The following is a 21,750-nucleotide window of genomic DNA, read 5'->3' on the forward strand; positions in this document are numbered from 1 at the left end:
GCTATCATATAATTCCAAAGAGTATGTTCGTATTTTGTCTGAAAAATAAACAATTCATCTCCTCACAAGGAAACAAGTCTGCTTGTCAGCACAGAAAATAAATGCATGGTGATGCTATATATCCAGCATCAAAAACAGCACAGAGTTTTGAAATAAAAATAAATATATCAAAGCAGCCTAGGTGTATAAGTTCAATTAATGTAAACAAGCAAAAGCTAATCAGCGAACGTTCCAGCAGCGTTACGGAAAATGGGTGACACGTGCAGGCACACACACCTTGAAGTCTTTGAGGAGCACTCTGGCTCCTCTTTGGAGGAGCACACCACCCACCAGCAGGGCTGATAAGGCCCTGGAACGCCCTGATGTGCTCCCCTCCTTCTCCCTCCCCTGCAGATAGGGCAGCACGGCGGAGATACCCGGCTGCGTCAAGCGATGGCTGGGGAAGCGAAATCTTCAGCAGGAACTTTGTACCCGTGTATATCTAAAAGTCAACACGGCTCGTTGTCGCATTAGGGAGCTGCTGCCGTCCCAGGATTGCTGAGATACTTGGCAAGACAGACAGGCAGCCTCTCTGTCTCCCCGAAGGCGTCTGCCTTGCTGCAGATTTGTCATGCGATTCGTCGAGTTGAACCGAGCACATAAATTTTCAGTTATGACTAGAAAGTTAGAAAATTCTCCACAGATGAAAACTACGTATCCGTGCTGATAGTCAGGCAGGGAGCACCTTGGGGAGCAAGAGCAGGAACAAAGGATCACTCCCAGCGTGTGCCAGTCACTTAGAGAAGGGAAGAACAAGCTAAAAGTAACACTGGCAAGAAATTAATTCAATGTTAACTCTAGAAGATCCTTCTATGTTCATTCATTTTCCAGTCAAAACATCATTAAATATTTAAATCATTCCCACCATAGGTGGCAGTTTATTGAGATTTGGTTTTGAGAACTGAGAGTTCAGCAAACCAAAAGCTTCTACCACAGTCTCAACTCTGAATTTAAAACCAGCATCTTCACAATAAACCACTGATCTCCACTCTTAGCTGTGGCAAACCAGCAGCCAGACACACAACAGGGGGATCCTGCAGAACCCTTTACTTAACACAGAAGCAGTACAAATCTGGATTTTCATGTGAAATCTCATGTCAGACAGCAAGGTCCTTACATAATAAAGATTCAAGCCTTTCTCATATCATATATCTTATAAGACAAGAAAAGCAAATTTGGTTATTTTATTCTTTTTTCTTTTCTTAGAAAAGCTTCTTTTCAATCAATATTTTACATGCTTATGCCATGATCTATGACTGCAGTGCAAAAACCTGAGCTTCTTGCCAGGGAAAGACTTAAACCTGAATATGAGGAAACAAACATTACTTTTTGAACAACTCTTTTGAAGAAGTTTTGTCAAAGTCCTTACATAGTTAAAGCTCTGTAGAGCTATAAAAATAACTACATTTTAGTCCACTCCTTCCTTCTAATTTTGTAACAATGTGTGTAACTCATCTAATGTGCACTATTTCCTCATTACTAACACATAACATAGTGAGCTACTCAGAAACCTCTTCTAATTTTCATTTACCCAGGGTACTTTGTATTTTATTTCAAATCTGAATTTTTTAAAAATTGGCAAAGTCCTAGTGTGCAAACAGTTTTACTGAATATGACGCTAAATGATCCATGGCAATTTGCTTTAGAGATCTCTCTGAGTATCTCCACAAGCACCTTCTTGATGATATAACTCAACCTACATTAGGAATAAGCAAAGGGTAGTGGAAAGTTTGCCTTAACTACCCCAGGAGAATAAAGCAGTAAAACTGTAGCTGCAGACAAACCTCTTACTCTACCCAGCCAGTGTGGTCAAGACTGAATGAAGAAGGCACTTGGAAAAGAAAGTTCTGAAGAGAAGATCAAAACCAAAGCAATAATGAGAAACAAATAAAAATAACTTTTGGACTATTCTGGTTTGGCTTTTTTCAGTATTCCTGCCAAAGGAAATCCCCCTGCATTTCTTAAGACACCTGTATTTGCATGAGAAAGAGGAAGCTAGATGGGAGTGCTTTTCTGATAGCCTTACCTGGAGGGGTTTGAAACAGGGACTGGGGAGTGTGCAAACTGAGAAGAAACCATTTGACAGGCACAGATTCTTAGTGGAAAGATACTAGTTCCCAGATTAAAAAATATCCTGCAGGTCATATTTGCATGCATACACTGCTTTCTGGCCACTTTTTTTTTTTTTTTTTTTTTTTTTTTTTTCAGAAGGGGCAATAACAATCTTCTTTTTTAAGAGTTTCGGCACCTTGAATAAATTCCAACTTTTACTTACCTGTTAGATCTCTCTCAAAGTTAGGATCCTAGTAGATCTGCAACCAACTAATATGGCACAGTCTTTCTCTGGGATCTGGTTCTTGGTTCAGGCAGGCAACAGGTGGTATGATTCTCAGACTATCTGCTGAGAAAGAAAATAGGCAGCTTTAAACAAAAGCAGGTACACCTAGGCAAAAAATTAAAATAAAACAAAACGGGAGGAAAAAAAAACCAGAGAGAAAAAGTAAAGAAACAGAAAACTGAAAACAAGAATTGACCTGCAAGTAATTTTCCTGTTTATTCTTGTCTTTCTAACTGAAAGGTGACAGAGCAACACAAGACTGTGATGAAAATGGGGCGAGGGGAAGGCAAGAGGGAGATGCAAAGATTCACCTATCTACTTCAGTGGAGCCAGCATAGTTGCTACCTTGCAAACCCAGTCCCAGTTCCTGCTTTGCTTGATTTGGACTATGTACCTGAACTTCAGCCTATTGCCCACGAAACCTCACTAACCATGGGGCTATAGGCACTCTCCTCCTTCCTTCCATTATACCTTCCCCTGAAAATATGTTATTATTATTATTAATATGCGGCCAATGCCAACAGAAAAGAATGAAGGAATCCCACTCTGTGCAGTAGTAATGGCTTGACAGGGTTCATCTTTTCGGATGAGGCAAGCCAAGGCTCAAATCTGTAGTCACCACCCAGAAGAGCTCTGTCACCTGAAGGACTTTTATCAGTGCAGCAAGCAATGTACACATTTTATAGCTGTTAATTTTATCATCTTCTCCCCACCTTTTGTGTATTTTCAGTTGCCAGAAGTGCTGGGGAGGGTAATGACAGTCAGAATTTCATAGGAAACAAAGATTCCAAGGCCAGGGATAATCATCCTAGCAAAGAGAGGCCAGAGACCCTGGTGGAACTTCAGCAGTGGGAGCAACATAAAGTGTTACTCACCATTGCTGCTGTGTCAGGGATTTGCATCAGTGCAGACCAAATGAACTGATTATGGATGTGCTCTGCCACAGTCACTACTTCCAACAATGGCTCAATGACTTGGTCTGCTCACTGCAGCAGCTGCATGCAGACAACAAAGAGTAGCAGAAAAAAATTTCCCTAATATTCCTGAGTTTCCATTGTCCAGGACAAGAATGGAACATCACAGTTCAGTTCCTGTTATTTCTTTTCTCAGCATTCTCCCAGGAAGGGCTTAGACACTATAACACATTATTTTGGATCTGTGGACCTTGGCTGACCTTTTACCCCCCCACTTTTTTTAAGCACTGAGTACCTCATGCTCTCTTCCAAGTCCTCACAAGCCATGGCTGGAGTGTTCTCTGTAGAGTCCTTGTTAGTTTCTTAAGTATATTGCTTAGAAGGGGAAGGTCAGACCTGAAGTAATAAGAAAAGCACAGAACTAACCCACCAGAGGAAGGCTCCTCTGGTGTTTGGTGGACTCATGAATGTTTGCAGGAAGGAAAAAAGCATCGTTTCTGAGCACACAAGTCTTTTGTTCCAGAACTCACCCTTTTCGCTACTACAGTCCTTCTATGAATCCTGGTTTTAATTGTGGCTCTCTATAATTAAATTTATTGAACCCAGACATATAGCAGCCATGATACAACAGGGGCAGACTTCTGATGTCTGAGAAAGCTCTGTGAACATGCATGTTCCTTTCAGTGAGGTGAGATGACAGCAGCCTGCTCAGACCTGCGGCATGCTGTGGGCACTGAGCACTGATGACTTGGTTTACCACCCATGGTTTATCATCCTTTCCATGACAAAGGATGTGGCAACAGATAGGAAACTTTTCTCTATCTGTAATACAGCTACAGCATTGCCTGAAATATAAATTTCTCCAAGGGTGTTTGTACCAGCCTTTGCTCTCAGCCGTCAGTCTCCGTTCTCACTCAGGGTCTGTGCTTGGGTACAGCAGCCTTTGATATGACCACAGCTAATCAAAAAAGCTGCACAGGTGGGTTTTCAGCCCTTATGAATAAGAAAGTTGGGGTTAGCTTCGAAAAAGCCTCTGAAGGAGGTGAAAAAGGAGGATTTGAAAGCAGGATATCCAGACGCATTAAGTTCTCTTCACCCCCGTGGTGTGGAACACCGTTACCGTGACACAAAGGGAACACAGGGACGAGCTTTTTTTCTTTCTTGGTTCTTTTTTTAAAAGAGCTATTTCATCTCTTTGGATATATAAAATTAGCTGTTCATTTTTCCTCATTTAAATACATCTCAGGAGGAAGGAGAATGCACACAGGCACTACTTCCCATATGCATCATTTTCCAACTCTGCTCCTTCACAGGGGTTTGGTGAGGTCACCCCATTATGCAGCACATTATTTTTAAACACTCCAGCGACTCCTTCCAAAAAGTTCCCTCTTTAATGAAATCTGACACCACAGAAAAGGGAAGGAGAAGTTTTTTGTTGGTTGTACTTATGATCTTCAGTTGCTTATCCCGAGTGTGTCAGACAGCAGGGCCACGGGGCCAGCGAGGCTCCAGCCACTGACCTCTGAACCTCGGCCGGACCTTGCCCCGGTCAGCTCCATTGCAGGAAAACTGGCAGACTTTGAACCCAGGCTTTGGGGCTGTGAGCAGGGGAACAGCTGCACTTTGCAACACGAACTTTGTACTTCGACACACGGACATTTAATCTCCATAAAAGAGCCTTTGTTTCATTACTTATTAACATCTCCTCCTTGAGTAAAGTTCTTTGTTAATGAGGCTTTAGAGTGTGGTGTGAGGGTTTTTTCCCCACTTTCCTATGCCCAGAAAATAAAACGCACCACCCACCTTGATAGGATTACATTAAATGTTAAAGAGTTTTAAAAAAAATTAATTTCAGACTTTATGCACCTTCTGAATGCTGTGGATATTTGCTGTGTGCTCTATTCTGAGTGATCAGTTCTAATAACCAGAGCTAAATACAGAAATTGGGCGATGTTCTGAGGCCTGTCTTTGCAGAGATCACTTTCTGAGATGATACCTACAGTAATTCAGCCCACAGTGACATTCAACCTCACTTAATAAATCAGCTAAAAGGATGAAATAGTAGAAAAGTGTCAGCCCATCCACACTAAAAAGCCATACTTTATGACAGTGTCATGAGTTTTATAGTTGCACAGCTTTTTGCTACCAGTTTTACTTTGGAGCAGTGTCAGTGCTTGGCTTCTGTGTATTTCATCATAAAATATGCTAACACGCACAGCCCAGCAAATTTGAAGAGAAGACATTTGTGCCCTGTCCTTCACTAAAATAAATCTTTGATCAGCAACAGAAACCTACCTAAACATCAAATGAAAACCTCAAGAAAGAGGCCACCTAAGATGCTTTAATCATTTCTGTACCAACAGTAAAAGCTCAAGATTCCTGCATGCATTTACTGTAACAAAACTAAGTGACAGAAAAGTACTGGAAGGTCCTGGTAATGCTCCATTATATCTGTGTTGTCATAAAAATATGGAGCAGGAGAAGAAGATTAAGAAAGTAAAGAAGTAAAGGTGCACTGAACAATCCTTCATCTGCAACTAGAATACGAGAAATACTTGGAAGTATAATATTTGTTACATCTTGTTAGAAATAAATTATCCATAGACAGAGGGATCACAGTCACACTTTTCCTGTTTTTCATCCCTACCATCTTTTCAGCATGAATTTCCTCCCATGCCTCTCTGGTGAGCTTTTTTCTCTCCCTTTTTTGTTTCTCTTCATTGTGATGGGGGAGACACCCTCACACACACCTGACCCAGTTTTCCTTCATTTTCATCAACAGTATGACACAAAAAAAGGAAATTTCCAACCAGTCTGGCAAGTCAGGTGGGTAAAGAATAAACGATGTGAAGCGATATCAAAGCACTCCCTTGCATGAGCTGGGCTAGCTGGATTCAGGAGTGATTGGATGAGGATGGTCAGCTGTTCTCTAAGAGAAGCCCATGACTTTTCTCATTTGGATGTATTTTTTTACCCACCCCCCCCACCTTCAGGGCACTGCTTTGTCAGCATCATCATTCACCCAGTCCCAGAGTCTGACTTGCATACTTTGCAGACTGACAGAAAATGACACAATTACTTTTATTCTGTCACTACATTTTGGGTAAGACTACTTTTGCCCTGCTGTGACCCGCAGAGCAGCTGGCACAGCTACAACTGTGTTACACCTTATTATTTCCCTCTGCATATCCAGCAAGCTGTGACTTTCTGCTCCCTGAGGAGCCCCCCCAAGATAAGGCAGGCATTATGCATTCCTCCTCACCTCCGCCCTGGAACACGGCCCTGCAGTCACACGGGCCTACCATCATGATCATAAGATTTAGCTGCTGCTAAGAATAGGCACGATAGTTTGGAAGAGATGCTGCTTTATTCCTGGGTGCAGCCTCTGAGTGGTGTTAGACAATAAAACCCTTTAGGCTGGATTCTGGATGGCACCTGCCTGCTCTTTCCATCAGCTCAGGGGTGTCAGACCTCTCCCCACGAGGGCAGGCACGAAGGTCTGTGCCATTTGCTTAGCTAGGGACAGCTGCAGACAGGCACAGGAAACCATAATGTCTCTGGCAACAAAGCAGGAATGCCTCTGGGAAACTACAGTACCTTTAATTTAAATAAATAAATAAAAATAAATAAAGCTTGGAAAGAGAGCGACAAGAACGATTTCGTTCCGGCAAAGAAAAGAAAAAGACTCCTTCCAGTGAGACACTGAACTGAATGTATTTTGCTTCAAAGAGAAGATTATAATCTTTAAGGGACTAGACAAGAAGAAGATATTTCATAAGACTCTAAATTAGTGGGCAGACACACAACAGAATCCAATATTTGCAAATTCAATCTGAAGATAAAAAGCACGTTTTAAGTATAATTAGCTACTGAGATGAATTGTCAAAAGATGCAGTAAATTCTCCATCACTAAGAAGCTATTTTAATTATTATATGCTTAGCTTCCACTAGAGCCCAGAAGTCTCAGACAACACAAACCCAGTAATCTCTAACTTTATCTAGCATCTAGCACAAGCCACCCCCTCCGTCTGAAAATTGTTCCTGATCCTAATTCCAATGAGATTATTCTTTTCCCAAGAAATTCAAGGTGGTAGAATTATGACAAGTGGATAATTAGGGCATACGACATCAGGTCACGTAGACATTATTTATATAATAGGAGCATTCCTCAGTCCAGTGCTTCCAGTGAAAGAAATAAAAGGCATTCCCTAATGTTTAATTCAGGTTAGAAAACCAAAACAACAACAAAACCTCCACCAAACAAAAAAGGACTATCACGTTATATATGAACTTTAAATATACAATATTGTATATAGCAGTGTTTTGTGCTTTTATCAGTTCCAGAATTCACCACAGAGAATCACAGAATGACCTAAGTTGGAAGGGAACTTAAAGATCCTCTCACTCCAGCCCCCATTCCATAGGCAGGGATACCTTCCACTATCCCAGGTTGCTCAGAGCCCCATCCAACCTGGCTTTGAACTCTTCCAGGGATGGGGAATCCCAACCTTCCCTGGGAAATCTGTTCCAGGGCCTCAGCACCTTCACAGTAAAGATTTCTTCCCTAATATCTAATCTATTCTAAATCTGCTCTCTTTCAATTCTTTCAATTTGAGCCCGCTCCCCCTTGTTCTGTCCCTACATGCTCCTGTAAATAGGAATATTTACAGTATTTGTGTAAAGAGAGGAAAGGTTTCAGACTGGCACTATCAGGCACTCTACCAATTCCCTCCTGGAACATTTCAGCATTGTTCAATACCCTAAACAAAAAAACCACAGCTGGCAGAACATTATTTCTCTTTTGGTCCTCTAGGAGTTTACATGGGTAACTCCTATTAACACTAATCAGAGTAAAGGGCAGAAATCCCCCATGGACAGCCATGTTGTCTGGGGATATGTCCATAATTAATATGTTCTGAGAGTCTAATTTTGAAACAAAAGTAATCAGGCTTAAGATGAGTTATATTAAGAGCAATAAACCTGTGACTGCATATTTGCCTATATATATATGTATATACTGTATCCAATGTCAGACCAATGTAGTCTGACAAATAGTTCACGAGACAACTTCTACAAAACAAGCTCTATCTTAGCTCACTTTGGGAGGAGCACGATATGTGAACATACAAGAAGAGAAAAACACAGTGGGGTTTGTCTTCTTTCTGTTTTTCACTCTTTGCAGCACATCGTTGTTATAAATGTTAATGCTCATCATTGTTCCTCTTCACATCGTAGTGCCCAGGCTCAGCAAAGCTAACATAATCCTAGCACTTCTGATGTTACAAATTAAAATTAACCCTGCAACACCATGGGAATATTTGTAATACCAAAGATGTGGAGCGGGGACTCTGTGACAAGTACATAGAGGAGAGAAGAGGAATCTAGATGCCTTGAACATGAGTGGTTTTGCAAGTAAGAGATGCTGTAAGGGGACAAGGAATACAAAATAGAATCGTGCCAACAGAACTTGGTTTCAGTATCATTTAGGATTTCTGTCACAGAAAGAGACATTTTCAAGTCTGTGGCTGCTGATGCTCCAGCACAATTGATGCCCAAGTCATACATAATGTATTATATACAACACAGTATATTAACTCAGCTTCAAAGTGTTAATATGTCATGAAACTTAATTCAGATATCACAGATTATGCAAAGGAGGTAGAGATGTGGAGACGTACTCTCGTTTCTCAAAGGTGTCAGGCAGACAGTTTTGTGTCCCCAGTCCGGGAGAGCATGGCAGCAGCTTGCTCTAAAGCTCTTTCACAAGGTGAGGGCTGCATGGCTCTTCACCACAATGTTTTTGACAAAGAAATCCCATAGTGAGGGCAAACCTATGCATTAAACAGAAAAAAGGCAGAAGAAGGAAACAGCCCAGGTTTTGCAGTGTCACAGCTGCTGATGTATTTTTACACTACAGATGTGAAAACTGTATAATATAGGCACAGAAAAATTTATCATTTTCTTTATCTACAATAACCCCGAGTCCTAACTAGTTCTGTATGGGTAAAAAATCCCACTGTACCCTCTGAATGTCCATGAATAGATAGCAGCAATGGAGACACACTGTTTTCCTGGTCAGATTCTGGGAAGAAAGACCACAAACTGAGTAGGGAATGGAATAGCATGAAGACTTAGCTAGTGCCTCTGTCAGCTGGGAATGGAGCTCACAACAACCCACAGAACTTAAAAGGGAGGTAGAGACCTTCTTGCATTTCCACACGCTGGTTTTGTGAGTCTCTCACTAACACTCTCTCCCTGAGGAATTCCATGCTTCACATAAGCTGCTACTAAAGGAGACCATGAACAACACCTACCAAAATTACACTGGAAGCAATAGAGGGGGAAAAGCATCCACAGGAAGCTCTTGTTCCCGGTGTGAAGCTTTCAAAATCCCCTTTGGAGTCACTTCAGCTGAGGGAAGAGGAATGTGGTCTAAGACCAAAAGTAAAGTTTAGCTCCTGACGCTGCCATGTTATTTTTGCATGAACTTGGGCACTTTAAAAGACAAGTGGAAGAGATATATCTAATTGTCTCTGGGTGTCACTTCAGCTGTGGAAAAGGGAAAACAGATGACAACTTTCTGCCTACAGAGATAATATGGGTAGGTAACATTAAGCATTGAAATATTAAGATACTCTGGACAGATATTAAGTCTTTAGACTGTCCACTAATATCTGTCATCTTTCTGGGTGTTTAAGAATTCAGGTTACAGAATGCAATTAGAAAATACCCTTATGCAAAATACTTAATGATTTTCTTCAGAAATTCTATAGAACTCTCATTACTGGAAGCAAGAATTCAAAATATAAACCAAAGATGGAGAAATAAGTGCATTTTTCTTTGTTAGGAAAAAAATGCCATCTATTTTTAATTTAAAGGCAACTCTGTCTCAGAAGCCACACACACACACAATAACCCAAACCAAAAAAAACCCCTTTCTAGCTCTTGATACTTTGAGGAATTTACTTTTAGCAAATGAATTGGGGGAGTTTAAGCCTCCATGATTATCTAGGTTATGGCTTTTTGTATTGTCTGTACTAAGCCAAGAGGAAAAAGAGATGCTTTCATTATTCAGACCTAATGAACAGACTCAATTTAGACCAGCTAGACAATCCAGTGTATTTGGAAACAAAGAAAACTAAACTAGGAAAACACATGAAGTCCAGGATTCCCTGGAAGAGAAGCCAGCTTGCAGGGCTGCTCACAGCCCTGTGCAGCAGCTGAGGCAGGGCACGTCCCTCCTCAGTGACCACTTTGGGGAGGATGGGGAGAAATGAGACAAAGCAAGTCTGCAGGAGAGGGTTCACACACAGCAGAAAAACCTTGCTGTCATTAGATGCTGAGAGGTCAAGGAGCTGCATTCTGTATACTTCCACAATTTACTAAATATGCTCTTTCTGCAAGATCAACAACTGATGCTCCCAATCCCCCAAAATAACAACTCCTTGAACATTTGCTCAAGAAAACACCGTTTAGGATGGCTGATAAACAATTTGGGAGTCTGTTAAGCCATCCTGTGACAAATTCACACCACCAATGTAGAGCTAAACATTTTTTGTAAATGACAAAACTGTAAAGTACATGACCAGGTCATATTTGACCATCACCTTCTCCCTTAACTACTTCAGGGGGCATCCAGCCTGCACTCACCAACTTAATTCTGTCCCATTCCATGGTGGCAGAAACTCCAGGTTCTCCTCATCTCCTCTTGGCCAAGTTGGAGCATCCTGATGTCTCTCAGGTGCTCCTCACGAGGGCTCACTTCCTACTTTCTCCTCTAATGGCAAATCTTATTCTGGAGCTCCTGCCAAATATGGCTGTGAAGGTTTAGTTTTCCCATCCCCTGTTTTCTGCAATTAAACTTAGGATGTAATAGAGGACTTAGGATGTGTAATTAAGGCTTAGGTTGTAATAAAAGGGACGCTCTTTTGTTTAAATTCTCTGCCTTACTGTGGCTGCTTTAAATTTGTATTTCTATCATTCTCTAATTAGTATCTCTCTTCAGTCTTTAGGCTGGCTTTTCCTGTTTATAAGACTGTGGTAAAACATCATAAATCATTTAACCTAGAAAAAAGTGATCATACCAACAGCTTACCAAAGCTACAATTATCAGCTTGCTCTCAATACTACCTGGAAAATACAGACAGCAACAGTTCCAACAGAAAATGAGTGTGAGAAAGGGGTTATAAGAATGATTTAAACTCTTCTGCCTACACAGACAGCACAACTTCTGGCGACTTCCTCACAGTAAATAAAAATATCTCTGTGAAGATAATTAGTTCAGGTGTGGCAGCAGTCTAGAAGGTGTTTCACCTGGAATCACTTCAGGTATTCACCCACTGCCAAACAACATGAACATATTTTTCCCATCTCTCATCCTTGTTTCAGCAAGCATCCGACCATGCAGGGAAAGACAAAAGCACCAACACTGCAGGCTCACTAGGACTAAGAGCAACCCATTGAAATAGATACAAAAGTCAGAAGAGTGGTAATGAGGAACTCATTTCCTTCCAGTTCCTCTGCCCATCCATTTCCACACATCCCTCCCCCCATTCCTCTGGGACAGCTCTTCAGGTTCTGTTCTACTTTACCCTGTGGAGAGCCTAGGTTGGTTCCCCCAGGACCAGACACTGTGAAAAGAAGAAAAGCTGCAAAGCAAGTCAGTCATCAGCTTTACAACAGTGCCCTGCAAAACACTAATTCCTTCTCCACCCTTTGTTCCAGCCCCACAACACTCATATTCTGCACTTGCATGCTCTCCTCTACATGAAAACAATTACTGTCCAACACATAAAAACTCTCTTTTTCCATTTAAAATCCACACGTTTTCAAATTCTGTCTTCTTCTGCAACAAGGAAGGTGTGTGAAGATAACTGCATCCTAAAATGGGCTTTTGGTTCAAAATAACCCAAATATAGCATGTATGCTTTCAATGTTAGGATAAGTCAGTCACCAAGGCATTAAGCACTGCTCAATGGAACCACAGTCACAGCAGAGCTCTGACAGGTGTTCACAATAGATTACACAGAAAAATCAAAAAATCACCCTCGACTTCTGCACTGTGAGATGAGACCCAGTTCTTTGAGGCTGGGCCATGCAGTAAAGAATCCATTATGCATCTTTGATCCTGCATTCCAGCCTCTGCCAACAAATCCACTTCGAAGATACTCCTAACGTTCCAAGTCCTGAGAAGCTTTAGTCTGTATTAATTAATTAAAAAAGGAAAAAAATTAAACAGATATCCATGTGCCTTAGGGCGATACTCAGCCTGATCCTCTGACAGCTTTCCTGATGGCTTTGAAATTTATTATCTTCTGCAAGAGCAGGAGCTTTGTGACAACTTTCAAAAGGAAGCTTCTGCCTGCAACACAGGAACTGTATTTGCTTCAGTGGCAGATCAAGGTCTCCATGTGGTACAGAACAGCAATTACCCCGTGAACATAACAAATATGCCAGAAAGCACGTAGGAAAAAAGTATATGCAAAGTCAGAAGCTAGTCAAAACTCATCCCAGAAAGTCTTTTCTGAGCAAAAGTTCATGGGAGAGGGGAAGGGAGAATTAAAACAAGTCTGGCTGCACATCTTGATCTTGAAGAAATCCAAAGACATTTAAACCAAACACAGTAATTTACTCATAGAGGCTGAGTTCTTGTTTGTACAATGACTGGATGGGGGAGGAACAGAAAATTCCTGCTAAGAATTTCTTCTCCTGGGTCAACTGGACCTAAAAGGATTTAAAAGAAATTGGATGCCTGCTTTAAGGAAAACCATTACTGCAAAAGCTCTACCAGCCTGTAGACTCAGGAGAGTTGTGACCCCATTTAGAGATGCTAGACCAGAACATTGGGCATGGACTCCTTTGTAAACCTGCTACAAGAAGAATTGCCCCTTCAGCAAGGTGCACAGACAGCAAAAGAGACACCAAAACCATGCCAAAAACTTCCCAGAAGTTTTCATTTTTCAGTGGAGGAGGTTAATTAGATGAAGTTAAACCTAAGCATGTCTCCCATTCACTCTGCATGAGCCTGCTTACCTGCCTGCCTTCCTTCTACCTGAGCTGCAGCACCAGTTGAGGGCCTTGTCCCTCCCAGTGTGTGTCTGTCAGTGAGGATGGGTGGATCACTGTGGCAGCCTTCTCTCCCTGCCCATCATCCTTTCCAAAACACAGGAAACAGCTGTCAGGTCAGTTCTGAAAGTTGGCTAATAATTACACAGACTAATTATTAGCCTTTCATCTTAAGAATTAGCATTTCAAAACTGTTTTATTAATCAGTCTTGTTACAGGTATGGACCATTGTAAGCTTTGGATTTTTATTTTTTAAATGCTTTTAGAGTCTTTTTTTCATTATTAAATCACCATTGAGGTTTCCAGAGGTGCTATTACAGAGCTTGTAATAGCTTGACACCCTCCACCCCTCTTTCAATTCTAATTCACTATCTAGGTGAATGACTATCTAAAATTATCAGCATACTCTCCAGATATCACTATCTAGAATAATCTGGCTCCTAATGCTTAGCAGATACAATAATAATATACCTAATTTTTAACTTTCATGATAGGGTTCCCCTGGGACAGAGTAGAAGGAAGACTGATTTATTATTAATATTATAAATAATTAAAATTAATGAAATGCATGAAAAGTGGAAAGTGTGAACCAAAGGAAGAACTAGCACACGAGCTTTAATGTAAATTAGTGGCTCTGTGTCTGTACAATACCAGTCTGTGCTCCTTTACATCCCTGCAAAGCATGCATAAAACCTTACTAGAACAAAGTGATATAATTTCCCACTCATTTTCCACACATAGAAGTATCTACAGAAGGTGCAAGGCAGGGGAGAGAGTGGTCAGTCAATCGTGTTTTAATTTACAGCTATTTTTGTCTAAGCCCTGAATGGCCTGCCAATTATGAACAGTACCAGCTGGGCTGTCAGGAGAGCAGGCTAAGAAGGACACACAGAAAAAGAAAACAATCATAAGGTAAAAATGGAGAGCAGGAGAAAAGTTTGGAGTGAGGAAGACCCAGTGGGAAGCCCAGCTCTGGTTTTTCAATGCCTCACTACAGTCCTGTCTTCCACAAACCCCCAAATAAAACCATGAGAATGATCACCACCCTTATCTGGACACAGACCCACAACACAGCTAGGACTATATTTTTGACCTCTTGGGGCATAATCCAGATACCTACTAGTTATAAAAATTGTGACTTTTCTGTGCTTAAATAAGCAGCAAAAATATGAATTTCAAATTATGAGGAAGATAATCTTTCAATGGGTCTTCCTTCCATTTTTCAAATAAGTAACAAAAACTCACTACCTTCTTTTTCTTGTTTTTTTTTTTCCTAAACACAATAATTTTACAGGAGTTTTAAATGAAATTTTAAAAAAATAAAGTGGAGATTTTCAGCAAAATGGAAGCCCTACTGTTTCAAGAACCTCTTTGCCCAGACTCTCCTGCAGGGACAACACAGAAAACAATTTTTCTAAACAAAACCTTATGAATGCTTATCAGCAGAGTCATGTCTTGAGCAGCTATTGAGGGAACAAGGAATAAGCACAAGCATTAAAATACAATTTTATTCCACTGCTATTAGGATGTCACTGCTGGACCACACTTGTGTATCTATAGAAATGTGGCATTTGGCAAAGGAGCAGTTTTGGAAGCTGAGCTGCTTTTCATGACTGCTCTTCTCTGTGAAAAAAAAATTAAGATATTTACCCCATGCTTTATTGTAATCTGCTTACTTGTGGATGCAGATCAGTTCAAAAAGGAGAAGAATATTTATGCTCATGCACTTCACTGTATATCAGCATCATGCTGACGAATTCTCCAGCATCCTCCCCTCCACTCCTTTCCACAGCCTTGTAGGAGAGGCAAGGCAGACAAGGCAGTCTGAAAAGCCAGCAGGCCATAACTCCTCTCCTCCAGACAAGTGACAATTAATCACATTTGCCAGCGAGGCAGGTAGCTCTTGTCCTTTAATACTGAAGGAAACATAAAGCTCCTTTCTCTGAGCACTGATTGTCCAGTTGATACTGGAGCTCTCAGGAGCAGCTACTGAGCTGCCCAGATGCTAACAAACAAGGTAACCCAAACCCTAAATATGCCACTTTTCTGCTGCTTTATTCATCCTTATTTTTCAAGGGAGCAATGACAGAACAACCAGCAGTTGGAGTACAATGTTTAGCTCCATTTTTCCCCACAAGGTCATTAGGTTGCTCCTCCCCTGCCAGTGGTTCAAGGCCCTGGGGGTCATTCAGGCTCTGACCACAGCAGCCCTGCTCAAAGGGAGCCAGCCCCAGGAGTGTCTGTGGGAGCACAGCACCAGGCATGAAGAGACATCCCCCTCCTTTGGAACAAGAAGGAAGAGAAAAAGCCACAACCCTATCAAATATGTCTACTCTGTGGGACTAAGAAGAAAAGGAATATTGCTCTTTTTTTTGGTTTTGCTCTCAAGCAACTAACCTTTCTGGTTTAGTGTTCTCCATATCAGCGTAACTCATTGATTAATTCTGAAAATTACATAATGCTTTTGAAGTGCAAAGAGAGACCAAAGAGCATATCCAAAATCTGGGACAGCCATAGCTCCTCTGTTTCTTAGGGTTTCCTAGCATAGGTTTTATTTCCAAGTGAATCAGTCACATTTCAGTGAGTGTAAGAGGTTTTTTTGTAACCCTTCCAAAAACCCTTCCGCTAAGATGAAATTATGTCCCCCTTGGAGGGGGAAGGGATGACAGATAAAATTTCAGGACACAAAAATGTTAAAATTATCTGTGGAATCCCACCATCAGTCGCTCAGCACACCCAAGCACTTAGAAACCCACCTTCTTGGAAAAAAAGACAGGGGTTTTAATTTAGCTGCTGAAGATTATTTAACCCAGAATTGCTGAATTAAAAAAACAGCTTTTACATGGCAACTTGATCCCCAGGTTGAGGGAGCCCCTTGTTGGCTTTACTAACTCAAGTGTAATCCCAGTGAAAGAAGAGAACTGCAGTAAGGACGCGTGAAAGGAGGAGTCCTGTTTGTTCTAGAGGTACCCTCATCTCACTTTCACGCAGGCTCCAGCCTCCTGTGCACCCAAAAGCTGATGAAAGGAACACTTCAAGCTTGTAAGCCAGAAGTGTAGGCAGAAATGGGTGATGACTGGGGCATGTCAATAATGTCACACTGCTGGAAAGCTGCCCAGGACGTGGTGAACAGCTGCTCTCCCAATGACTAATCACACAGGAGGAGGGAGATGATAAAATTCTCCATTTTCAGAGAGAAGGGTGCTGCTCCTCCTGATGTCACCTCTTGTAATGAGCTTCTCTTTGCCTTTCCAGGTCCGTGTTGCAATAGCCCAGCCAAAACATTTACAGCAAGAACATCTCCTGCACCTAAGTGTGAATGGCAAGTGTGCCAGCGTTTTGCCTTCAAAAAGTTGTTTGTCAGCACTGCTGCACTCCAGATGTAGAAGGATCAGTGATCAGTGAATTAATTTTCAGAAAGTTCTGAAAACAAAAGCAATTTTTAAGAGCAGCTTACAAGTATTCTTCCTACAGTTACAGAGAAAAATACGGTGATGTTGTGAAGTTCTGACAAACCCAGCTCAAAGTTCAGTGCTTTGTCTATTGAAATGATCCCTTCAGTAAAGGAATCACAAAAGCCTAGAGCCAAAGAGGCCCCAAGGTGGTAGAAACCAAGACCTCTTTGGATGTACCTCACATGTGCAACCACGAATTCTGAGAGGAAATAAAACATTCAAAAATTCAGAATAAAATGCAGGAAATTATTTTTATTTTATTTAGAAATCCCGAGTTAGTCCATCTAAATGCAAAACTATTTCTCAGATGCTTAAAGATGATAGCAGGCAGGATAACATCCATAAAGGAAGACAGAATACAGCTTTCATCATCTCAAGTGTTTGAAAGCCCAGCCCATGCCAGGACAAAGTGTCTGGTGTTTGCCTCTAACCATGCCAGTCATCCTGTTTTTGAGGATTGCAGTGATAAACAATTCCCTGAAGTATACTGTAATTCTGCAGCACTGATGAGCCCAATATCAATGCCTGTGTTAAGGGCAAGTTCAAAGACTCTTCAGTGTTAGCTTGATAAGCTTCCCAGAGAGGTCATTAACTAGGACAGCTTGAGTACTGCACTCTTCATGCAAATTTTCTGCATTTCTTTCTTGTTTTTGTTTTTTTTTTAAATATTTTTATCATCAAGATACCATTTTAGAGAACCTTCCCCTGCTGCCTAGGATAACCTAAAGGGAAAGGCACACCTGCAGCTGAAGCTGACACACAGATACCATATAGCCTATGAGTCTAAAGCTTGGTTTTGGTTAAAGACTTTTACCACACATGAGTCCTGGAAAGGTTTTAACTGGGTGAAGCATAAAGCTCTTACAGGACTGAAGACAAGATAGGAATGGAGTAGGAAACATTTGCAAGGCTTAGATCCAGTAAGGAAGTTATTACAGGAGATGCTTAGGGTAGCTCCTGGTGATTCTCATCTCTAGTACTTGAGCACTAGAACTAAACAAAGCCAACCAGATGAGAACCTTGCTGGTACCTCACCCTGCAGAGCTAACTCTGCTGCTTAACTCTCTAAAATCACCGGTGGTGTGGTGGTGTCCTCCTGGCCCTGCACGTGGCAGGGGGTGGGGGTGACCAGGCTCAGCCCCACGGATGCAGGGCTGCACAAAGCATCCATCAGGACAGCTCCAGCTGCCACAGTCAGCTTGGGACATCTGCTCCTCAGCCAACTCCTTCCAGCAAGCCATCTCCAGAGTCTGAAACAGCTCCAGAAGAGCTCCTCACTGACACAGGAATGCTGTTCTAGCACCCCAGCAGTTTTCACTCAATGGAACAAGGCAGAAGCAGCTGCTGCTGCCAATGGACCATTCCCAAAAAGCTGCTCCAGTAAAAAGATTCAACTGCATCCATGCAAGGTCAGACACCACCAATCCCCCTAGCCAAGAGCAAGACAGGCCTGCCTAAGTCTGACATAGCTCCACAGATCTGAATAAATGGCAGCCTTGTAGGGGATGAAATGCTGTCTAACGCAGGGCCCAGAGGCTCCTGCAAAGATCTTTAAGCAGCTCTAAGACCCAGAAGCAAGCAGAGTTGCCTGAGGCCATCAGACACAGATTATTCATCATGAGAAGTCTTAGAGTCCCTGTCTGTCTCTGAAGGGCTGTTGTTGGCTGTTCCCCAGCCCTGTGGAGCAGAGACAGGAGCAGGAGCCAGAGGTGCCATGAGTCAGAACCACCAGGAGAAAAAGCCACCTGAGAGGCTGCTCTAAAGAGGAAAACAAAAGCTAGATCCAGAAAGATTTCATAGCCAGCTTTTCAGTTTTATAGCAGAAATTAATTCAAGCAGGGAGACAAGTCAGCTGACCAAACCAGCAGGAGAGCATGAGAGAGATGAAGAAACTCAGCTGGTGGGCATCTCCCTCCTCCACAGCAGTGGAGGAGCAAGAGGGGTGGTGGCAGAGGGAGAACTCAGGATGGCTCTGAAGGGCCTCATCAGCACCCATGTACTGCCATAGAAATTTCAGCTTCAGCAGTCTTGTCAGGACACACAGCTCTGGCCCCAGAGGAAAGACCAAGAATAAAACTCCCTTTTCTTTTGTTCATCAACAGCTTCTTCCTTCCCCAAGCCTAACTGCTGAACAACCAGCCAGAGCAAATGGATCAGGCCTCACACACAAATGGTTTTCATCTCAGAAGATCCCACCTGGGCAATGTCATCAAGTGCCAAGGTTTTGGCACAAAACTTTACCCGCTAGCACTTGTATTTGTAGCCAGGGTGATATGTAGGGAGAAGAAATATACATTGTACAGATATGTACATATGTGGGATGAAATTGTTTGCTGTGAGGCTGGTGTTGTTTTGCTGTTTGTTTTTAACTTAAGCTGATTTTTGCAGTGCCAACTCCACTTAATAAAACTTGCTTGAGTGTGTAAATGATGGACAAAAAGCTATTTCAAACAACCTACTCTGGGCAATCTGCTCAGCTGACTGTTAAGTACTCCAGAAGTTTAGGTTTATGTAGTCAATATAAAAGATAATGATGTCAGTCTTGCTCATTTATTCAAATATCCCCAGTCCTGTGAGTCTCAGATGTTCCCTTAGAGGAAGAAGAATGAAAACAAAGGGGGGAAAGGAGAGGAAGAGAAAACCATCCCGATACACACTTCTCTCTAGACCTCCCAACAGATGTTCCTCAGAGGGGCTGGGCAGGCCTGAATGCTGGAACAGGCAAGCATTTATTTATAATTAGGATTACAGAATATTCCAACTGGAAGGGACCCAAAAGGATCATCAAACCCCATTCTTAAGTGAATGGCCCACACAGGGATCAAACCCATGAGCTTGGCATTATTAGCACCAGGCTCTGACCAGACCAGCTATGGAACCTCAGCAGGCATCAGAAAACATGGATCCAAAGGAACAACACATCCACCCTGGAAGGCAGCATTTTGACCACTCTTAAAGCTGTGGAATATTTTTAAATTCACACACTTTCCACTGTGTGCATATTTTGAGGTTTCAAAATGTAATGCTATGTTTCCCGTTTCTAAAGAAATATAAACAAAAATGAAAGCTTAACAGTTTGGAAAAAAATACATTGTCAAAATTGAAGCACAGCAAATCAGCTTCCCTGGATTTTACTGGTGGGTGGATGAAAAGGATTGAGAGGGGACATGCAGTTGATTTTTATTTTTCTCCCCTGCCCTTTCAGCTAATGCTGTAAAAGAAACTTTTTTTTTTTGAAATCTCCACAACTCTTACACAATAGGGAAGAAAAAGAGCACAACCAAATCAATCACTCTCCAGCTGATACCACTGCAGAATGAAATCCATTCAGAGATCTCCTGGAAGCTGAACAAGACTTCTGAGTTGCAGCAAATCAAATGTGGTGATAAAGGGGCTGCTCTGGCTTCCTCCCTCCGTGACAAACGGAGGCACAGGTTATCTGCTCCAGCATAGTCAGAGCAGCTGGAATTAAGCAAGTCAGTTTTTGTTATCAGTCCACCTTACTGAGGAATTCACTTCGTACAACTGCCTGCACAGGTGCTTCTATCCATATCTCTACCTTGCAAAATAACTCCCAGTTTTCCAGGGCAGTTTCAATGAGGTTTTGACAGAATGGTAGCAGTTATAAAAATACTGTCTGATCAAGTTCTGTACATGTATGGATGGTAGGGCAGAGGAAAGATAATGTCCCTCCCTTTCCTGCACAGGGAAATCTTCTGTATTAATTTATTGGACGCAAGAAGATTCAGACATTTAGCACAAAGCTACAGGAAATCAGATTTCATAACTTCTACTCATTATGGCACTACTCTTTTTCCTACAGTTGTGAGATACCAAAAATTACAGGATCTCAGGCAAACAGAAAGATGCATTTTGCACTGTATCAGCACTGGCTTTTTATATAAAATGCCAACTCTGTAATATAAAAGTAACTGGGGTGGCACGGTCATTTAACAAATCTGCAATGAAAACACATATACCCGATGAAATTAGAGAAGGGTCCAACAACAAAATCTCTTCTTGGATTTTATGCTTCCAACTGTCTCCATGTATGTTTTTATCAGGGATTTGGCTTAGAACATGTATTTGCTGTATCTGATATCCTATATGTATTTGCTGTACATATAGGATATCAGAGGGAATGATTGTGGAATAGACATCAAAATGATAGCAGATGTCACATCTCTGGCAGGTGTCACTTTTCACTTGCCAGCACATTTCCCTAAACCTGCCCAAATTTTTATTCTGAGTCAAGATTTTGGTGTGTAAAATGGAAAGCATTATTAGGTGTTTAGCTGCCAAGTTAATAGTGTTTTACTGGGTCTCTGAATACATTGTAAGTAGGAAAAAACAAGCAGAAGTATATGCTTCTAAAATTTTAGTTTGCAGTGCAATAACAGAATCAAATTTCTCAACAAAATTGTCAATATTGGGCTACAAATTATTACACAAAGTCACATTTCTTTTTATTCTCTCTGCAGGTTACTGGGTGAAGAACTGTATTTGATTTGTGTATTCCAACAATAATTGTATTTTGTCTGTTGACAAAAACCCAAGCTCTTTTAGCTAAACACGAGGTTATCTAACCATTCTTTATTTGGGGCAATCAGCCATCACATAACAATTCCTGGGAGTAAACACCATAGTTAGAGACATGCAAACAAAAACTAGCATTATAAAGAATAGCAGCACACATGAAAGGGAAAAAAATCAAAGGCATTACTACATGAAGTAAATCTGTATTATGCCTCCCACTGAGCTGTAATATTTTCCCTGTACTCTGCTTTGGGGGGTTGGTGTTTGTTTCTATGTTTTTCTTGTTTGGGTTTGGTTTTTTTTTCTCTTAAGCAAAACCATGAGTATCAACAGGGTAAATCAGGTAAAACCATTATTTTATTTTAGGTTTTGGAAATGACATAGAGTTTTGTCTCTGCCTGTC

At 41.5% G+C, this 21,750-nt stretch overlaps 1 protein-coding gene across 6 annotated transcripts in view; it reads right to left on the reverse strand.

Moving 5' to 3' along the window:
• Window positions 1-21,750, reverse strand: part of NRIP1 (nuclear receptor interacting protein 1) — a 137,640-nt gene that overhangs the window by 91,764 nt on the left and 24,126 nt on the right. Inside the window, exons 1-2 of one of the 6 annotated variants that reach the window (XM_050973000.1) lie at window positions 10,942-11,069; window positions 2,315-2,437 (exon numbers count right to left, since the gene is read on the reverse strand). The gene's annotated coding sequence lies outside the window, so the exon portion shown is untranslated. Of the gene's footprint in view, window positions 1-2,314; window positions 2,441-2,688; window positions 2,756-10,941; window positions 11,070-21,750 lie in introns of those variants that run through there. The other 5 variants (XM_030234350.2, XM_018916830.3, XM_018916826.3 and 2 more) reach the window with 5 other exon arrangements.

The sequence above is a fragment of the Serinus canaria genome, chromosome 1 (assembly GCF_022539315.1).
Source record: "Serinus canaria isolate serCan28SL12 chromosome 1, serCan2020, whole genome shotgun sequence".
NCBI classification, from domain to species: domain Eukaryota; kingdom Metazoa; phylum Chordata; class Aves; order Passeriformes; family Fringillidae; genus Serinus; species Serinus canaria.